The sequence below is a fragment of the Cervus canadensis genome, chromosome X (genome assembly GCF_019320065.1).
Source record: "Cervus canadensis isolate Bull #8, Minnesota chromosome X, ASM1932006v1, whole genome shotgun sequence".
Lineage (NCBI taxonomy): Eukaryota > Metazoa > Chordata > Mammalia > Artiodactyla > Cervidae > Cervus > Cervus canadensis.
The window spans coordinates 50,310,706-50,318,092 of NC_057419.1; the positions used below are offsets into that span (position 1 = coordinate 50,310,706).

The following is a 7,387-nucleotide window of genomic DNA, read 5'->3' on the forward strand; positions in this document are numbered from 1 at the left end:
TGGGTCTGTTAAGATCTTCTATTTCTTCCTGGTTCAGTTTTGGAAAGTTATACTTTTCTAAGAATTTGTCCATTTCATCCAAGTTGTCCATTTTATTGGCATAGAGCTGCTGGTAGTAGTCTCTTATGATCCTTTGTATTTCAGTGTTGTCTGTTGTGATCTCTCCATTTTCATTTCTAATTTTGTTAATTTGGTTCTTCTCCCTTTGTTTCTTAATGAGTCTTGCTAATGGTTTGTTAATTTTGTTTATTTTTTCAAAAAACCAGCTTTTAGCTTTGTTAATTTTTGCTATGGTCTCTTTAGTTTTTTTGCATTTATTTCTGCCCTAATTTTTAAGATTTCTTTCCTTCTACTAACCCTAGGGTTCTTCATTTCTTCCTTCTCTAGTTGCTTCAGGTGTAGAGTTAGGTTATTTATTTTACTTTTTTCTTGTTTCTTGATGTAAGCCTGTAATGCTATGAACCTTCCCCTTAGCACTGCTTTTACAGTGTCCCATAGGTTTTGGGTTGTTGTGTTTTCATTTTCATTCATTTCTATGCATATTTTGATTTCTTCTATGATTTGTTCGTTATTCAGAAGCGTGTTATGTAGCCTCCATATGTTTGAATTTTTAACAATTTTTTTTCCTGTAATTGAGATCTAATCTTACTGCACTGTGGTCAGAAAAGATGACTGGAATGATTTCAATTTTTTTGAATTTACCAAGACTAGATTTATGGCCCAGGATGTGATTTATTCTGGCAGAGTGTTCCGTGTGCACTTAGAAAAGTGAAGTTGATTTGTTTTGGGGTGAAATGTCCTATAGATATGCAATTAGGTCTAGCTGGTCCATTGTGTCAATTTAAAGTTTGTGTTCCTTTGTTAATTTTCTATTTAGTTGATCTATCCATAGTTGTGAGTGGGGTATTAAAGTCTCCCACTATTATTGTGTTACTATTAATTTTCTCTTTCATACTCGTTGGCGTTTGCCTTACATATTGCGGTGCTCCTATGTTGGGTGCATATATATTTATAATTGTTATATCTTCTTCTTGGATTGATCCTTTGATTTTTATGTAGTGTCCTTCTTTGTCTCTTTTCACAGCCTTTATTTGAAAGTCTATTTTATCTGATATGAGTATTGCTACTCACTGTTTCTTTTGGTCTCCCATTTGGCATGAAATATTGTTTTTCCAGCCCTTGCACTTTCAGTCTGTCATGTGTCCCTTGTTTTGAGGTGGGTCCTTGTGACAAGCATATATAGGGGTCTTGTTTTTGTATCCATTCAGCCAGTCTTTGTCTTTTGGTTGGGGCATTCAACCCATTTACATTTAAGGTAATTATTGATAGATATGGTCCCGTTGCCATTTACTTTGTTGTTTTGGGTTCACGTTTATACACCCTTTCTGTGTTTCCTGTCTAGAGAAGATCCTGTAGCATTTGTTGGAGAGCTGGTTTTGTGGTGCTGAATTCTCTCAGCTTTTGCTTGTCTGTAAAGCTTTTGAGTTCTCCTTCATATCTGAATGAGATCCTTGCTGGGTACAGTAATCTGGGTTGTAGGTTATTCTCTTTCATTACTTTAAGTATGTCTTGCCATTCCCTTCTGGCCTGAAGAGTTTCTATTGAAAGATCAGCTGTTATCCTTATGGGAGTCCCTTTGTGTGTTATTTGTTGTTTATCCCTTGCTGCTTTTAATATTTGTTCTTTGTGTTTGATCTTTGTTAATTTGATTAATATGTGTCTTGGGGTGTTTCACCTTGGGTTTATCCTGTTTGGGACTCTCTGGGTTTCTTGGACTTGGGTGGCTATTTCCTTCCCCATTTTAGGGAAGTTTTCAGCTATTATCTCCTCGAGTATCTTCTCATGGCCTTTCTTTTTGTCTTCTTCTTCTGGCACTCCTATGATTCGAATGTTGGGGCATTTCACATTGTCCCAGAGGTCCCTGAGGTTGTCCTCATTTCTTTTGATTCTTTTTTCTTTTTTCCTCTCTGCTTCATTTATTTCCACCATTTTATCTTCTACCTCACTTATCCTATCTTCTGTCTCCATTATTCTACTCTTGGTTCCTTCCAGAGTGTTTTTGATCTCATTTATTGCATTATTCATTTTCAATTGACTCTTTTTTATTTCTTCTAGGTCTTTATTAAACATTTCTTGCATCTTCTCAGTCTTTGTCTCCAGGCTATTTATCTGTAACTCCATTTTGTTTTCAAGATTTTGGATCATTTTTATTATCATTATTCTAAATTCTTTTTCAGGTAGATTCCCTATTTCCTCCTCTTTTGTTTGACTTGGTGGGCATTTTTCATGTTCCTTTACCTGTTCGGTATTTCTCTGCCTTTTCATCTTGTTTAGATTGCTGTGTCTGGAGTGGGCTTTCTGTATTCTGGTGGTCTGTGGTTCCCTTTTATTGTGGAGGTTTCACCCAGTGGGTGGGGTTGGACGACTGGCTTGTCAAGGTTTCCTGGTTAGGGAAGCTTGCGTCAGTGTTCTGGTGTGTGGAACTGGATTTCTTCTCTCTGGAGTGAAATGGAGCATCCAGTAGTGAGTTTTGAGGTGGATCTATGTGTTTGGTGTGACTTTGGGCAGCCTGTATGTCGACATTCAGTGCTATGTTCCTGCATTGCTGGAGAATTTGCATGGCATGTCTTGCTCTGAAACTTATTGGCTCTTGGGTGGTGGTTGGTTTCAGTGTAGGTATGGAGGCTTTTGGGTGATCTCTTCTTACTTAATGTTCCCTGTAGTCAGGAGTTTTCTGGTGTTCTCAGGTTTTGGGCTTAAGTCTCCTGCCTCTGTATTTCAGTCTTATTCTTCCAGTAGCCTCAAGACTTCTCCAGCTATACAGCACTGATAATAAAACTTCTAGGTTAATGGTGAAAAGATTCTCCACAGTGAGGGACACCCAGAGAAGTTCACAGAGTTACATGAAGAAGAAGAGAGGGAGGGGGGAGGTAGAAATGAGCAGGAGGAGAAAAAGTGGGACTCAAGGGGAGAGAGACAGATCTACACAGTACTCTTTTCCCTAAGTGTTCTCCGTAGACCAGAACACCCACAGAGATTCACAGAATTGGACTGAGAAGAGAAGGGGGAGGGAGGAAATAGAGGTGATCTGGGGGAGAAAAAGGCGAGTCAAAAGGGAGATAGAGTAAGCATCACACTCCTGAGTAAAGATGGGTACTGAAGGTTGGATTCTTAAATGTCCAAAATTGATATGAAATACTGAAAAGCAAAGATTAAAAATCTAGAGTAGAGGTTAGACTCTTTAAAATACAATATTAAAAACAGAAACAAAAACACAAAAAATTTAAGAAATATATTTGAAGTTCGCTTTAAAAATAGGGTCTTTTCTTTGCAAGGTTATAGTGAAATGAAAATGAAGATTAAGGGGTAATATAGGAGTAATAGTGGACTTCTAAAAGAAAATTTAAAAAATTAAAAAAATTTTTAAATTAAAAAGAAAAATAGTAAAAATATACAAAAATTGATATGAAAATTAAGGAGTAATAGAGGGGTAATAGAGGACTTTAAAAGAAAATAAAAGAAAAGAAAAAAAAGAAAAAAGTTTTTTTTAATTAAAAAAGTAAAAATATATGAAAATGAAATTTAAAGAGTAATAGAAGAGTAATAGAGGACTTTAAAAGAAAATAGAAAATGAAAATTAAGGAGTAATAGAGGAGTAATAGGGAATTTTAAAAGTAAAAAAAAGGAGAAAATTTTTAGTTAAAAAAATAGTAAAAATATATCTAGGAAATTCTCTGAAGCTGTTGTGGGCAGTGTGTGTTTGGTTCAGTTTCAGATAGCTCCTTGTTCCAGCTTACACTTCTTGATATCTATAGGCCCCTTCCGGTGTAGTCGGTGTTAACTACAGGGATTTTAATCTGTTGCACCTGTCACTTCTGAAGCAGTTCCCTTTGCTTATTTGGCTTCTGTTTGCAGGTCTGTTCAATGTCTAATTTCCGCCCTGACACAAGTGGTGGAGGTGGCCTCTTGTTTAGGTTCGCTTGTTCAGTCGTGCTGCGGGGAGGGGCGGGCACTGCAGACAAATATCACTGGCCTGTGTGAGGAGTACTCACAGTGTTCTGGCCACACTGGGTTGTCCCCGCTTGCTGCGTGTGTGCTTTCCCCGTCTACACTGCTCAGGCTCTAGGCTGCCCTATAGGGAGTGGGCCCTGTGTTGCGTGCAGTTCCAGTTTTCGGGTACTCCACAAAAGCGCTGACTCGGTTGGGCCTGCGTTTTGTGCCTTCCCCGGCCCAAGCAGCTCAGGCAGCCAGGAGCTTGATGAGTGCACTCTCCCCGGGTGCGGTGCGCCTTATCCCCTCCGCAGTCCCAGCCTCAGTTTCTGTGCGCGCCGGTCCGGTGCGCCTTGTGTCTGTTCTGGGGAGCTGGTCTCTAGCTGCGACCCTCCCGGCAGATGTCAACCATCCAGAATCTCAGGAAGTCTTTGGTTAGAAACTGGAAGCCTGTTTGCAGTTTGGTAGGGGATGTCTCTCTGGGGCCTAGTTTGCCCCTTTCCCCTCCCTCCTGCCTCCTGCCTCTGGCGGGGGATGGGCCGGTCCACAGCCAGCTAGCTCTTCTCTGGAATTGCTCAGTCCTTCCTTTGTTCCTAAGCAATGCCGCCCCCTCCTCTCCGTTCAGCCCCCATTTGCTGGTGGCGGATGCGAGCGTCTGGGGTACTTTTCTGCTGGGAGTTGCTTTTAGGCAAGTAATCTGTGGGTTTTATTTATTTTTCCTCCCAGTTAGGTTGCCCTCCGAGATTCATAAACTTCCCCCGGACCCGCCAGTGTGAGGGTTTCCTGGTGTTTGGAAACTTCCTCTATTACGACTCCCTTCCTGGGACGGGTCTCCACCCCTAACTTTTTTTTTTTTTTGTCATACATTGATATGAATCAGCCATAGATTTACACGTATTCCCCATCCCGATCCCCCCTCCCACCTCCCTCTCCACCCGATTCCTCTGGGTCTTCCCAGTGCACCAGGCCGGAGCACTTGTCTCATGCATCCCACCTGGGCTGGTGATCTGTTTCACCATAGATAGTATACATGCTGTTCTTTTGAAACATCCCACCCTCACCTTCTCCCACAGAGTTCAAAAGTCTGTTCTGTATTTCTGTGTCTCTTTTTCTGTTTTGCATATAGGGTTATCGTTACCATCTTTCTAAATACCACCCCTAACTTTTTTATCTCTCTTTTTATCTTTTATATTTTGTCCTACATCCTTTCGAAGACAATGGGCTGCTTTTCTGGGCACCTGGTGTCCCTTGCTTGTGATCAGAAGTTGTTTTGTGGAGTTTGCTCAGCGTTCAAATGTTCTTTTGATGAATTTTTAGGGGAAAAGTGATCTCGTCCTATTCCTCTGCCATCTTATCTCCGCCTCCCAAAATCTTTTTTTCAAACGTGTAGGGCAGCAAAACTTCCTGCAACACACCTGTAAGCTGCCTGTGCCTGAGTGTGCACACTTGCATCTAACTCTTTGCAACACCATGGACTATAGCCCACCAAGCTTCTCTCTCCATGGTATTCTCTGGGCAAGAATGCTGGAGTGAGTGGTCATTCCCTTCTCCAGGGGATCTTCCCGACACAGGGATCCAACCTGCATCTCCTGTGTCTCTTGCTTGAAGGTGGATTATTTACCACAGAGCCACCTGGTGAGCACTAGCTCCCCTCCCCCAGGTAAATAAACAGAACACCAAGTCACAAAAGCTACCCAAGGGGCTGGTGGCTTGGGGGCAGAGAGTTGGACCCACAACAGGGCAGAAGGAGCAGGTGAGAATGTGCTGGAAAGGTGGATTCTCCCACTTTGCCCTCTCAGGGGCCCCAGTTCTAACACTGCCCTGGGTGGCTGGGTCTATCCTGTCTGATAGGTCAGAGGTAGAGGCTGAACCCAACTCTCAGCTTCTACATGTGTTTCTAGTAGGGGAGGAAGGCAATGGCTTCAATCTCTCTGCCCCAGGTCAGAGGCAAGATTCTCTAAAACTCAGGCAGATGGGATGTGTGGGAGGTTGAGAATCTTCTTGTGGAGGATGAGTGCAGGGACTCATAGAAAGCCAATTCTCTGAGCACGTGGTCTGGAAGCTTCTACCACCAACATCTCATTGATTCTTGTCCCCTCTCTCTGATGAGGGGAGGGGGCCATGGAGGCCCATGAGCTCTTGCCTGGTTTCCAACCACCACAAGTGTTCCCCAGAGAGGGCGAGGACAGGTGTGGGCCCTGCCCATCCCGGGTTTTCCTCTCACACCCGTTTCTGTGCAGCTGGATGAAAGCTTCCAGCTCTTAGGGAGTGAAGCCATTGTATGGGATCTTGTTCTTGTCCAGGGTGCAAGTTGCAATGCACTACAGGGTCACGTGGTTGAAGGGCTGAATGGTGCTCTTGGCCAGCAGCTTCTCATGCAGTAATAGCTCGTAGACTGTCTTCTTGAAAGTACTGATGGCATCCACGTGTGCCCCCACCTCTGTCAGGGCATTTGTGATCCCCAGGCAGTTGTTCTGCTTTGCAATGTGCACTGGCGTGTTGTTATCAAACTCCCAGCTGTCTGCGTCAGCCCCACAGTCGAGGGTACCTTGACCACCTGGAGGGAGGGGGATCTGCCCACCTAGAAGTGGCCCTCATTTGTGGTCTGTGTCCACTGCCATGTGCAGAAGTGAAGACATTCTGGCTGTGATTGTTGCGGCTCACCAAGGCCCCCCAGTGCAGCAGGCTCCGCACCACGTCCAGGTGATCAGCTGCCGAGGTGGCCCACGGCAGCTGTGCACCCTCGATGCTCTCGTCATTGAAGTGTATGGAGCCGCCAGCAACCATGCTGGCACCACTCGGGTCCTCCGGGTACTCAACTATATCTAGCTGGCTGCAATGGGAGGTGATGACAAGCAGTGTGCCAACTTTAACCCCCCACCCCTGTCCCCCTCTGGCCAACTAGCCCGTCAGCTCATCCAGCTCCTCCATGCTCTGGCTGCTGGGCAGCCTCTGAAGCATCTGAAGCTTGTTAACATGGCCTGTGTTGTATACGGTGGTGTAGAGGTCTACCATTTGGGCCTCCGCCAGGACATGGGCTGGCCACCCAAAGGGTTGGGGGGACAGGGGCCCAAGGACTAGAGCCCAGAGGGGCAGGCTGCAAATTTCACCATCTCTCCCACTGCCATACTAGGTGTGTCTCCTTATGAATTTTCTTAATAACATTTTTTCCTCTGGCTCACCTTACGAATACAGTATTTAGGGGCTTCCCTGGAGGCTCAGTGGTAAAGAATCTGCCTGGCAATTCAGGAGTGACTGGTGCCATCAATGATCTGAGAAGATCCCACGTGTTGTGGAGCAAATAAACCCACGTGTGCCACAACTATTGATCCAGTGTTCTAGAGCCTCAGAGCTTCAACGACTGAGCCCGCAAACCCTAGAAGCTGTGATCCACAAC

General features: G+C 44.2%; 1 pseudogene; it reads right to left on the reverse strand.

Moving 5' to 3' along the window:
* The window catches only part of LOC122435541, a 52,571-nt pseudogene extending 45,566 nt beyond the window's left edge, over positions 1-7,005 (reverse strand).
* Positions 7,006-7,387: the final 382 nt, after the last annotated feature.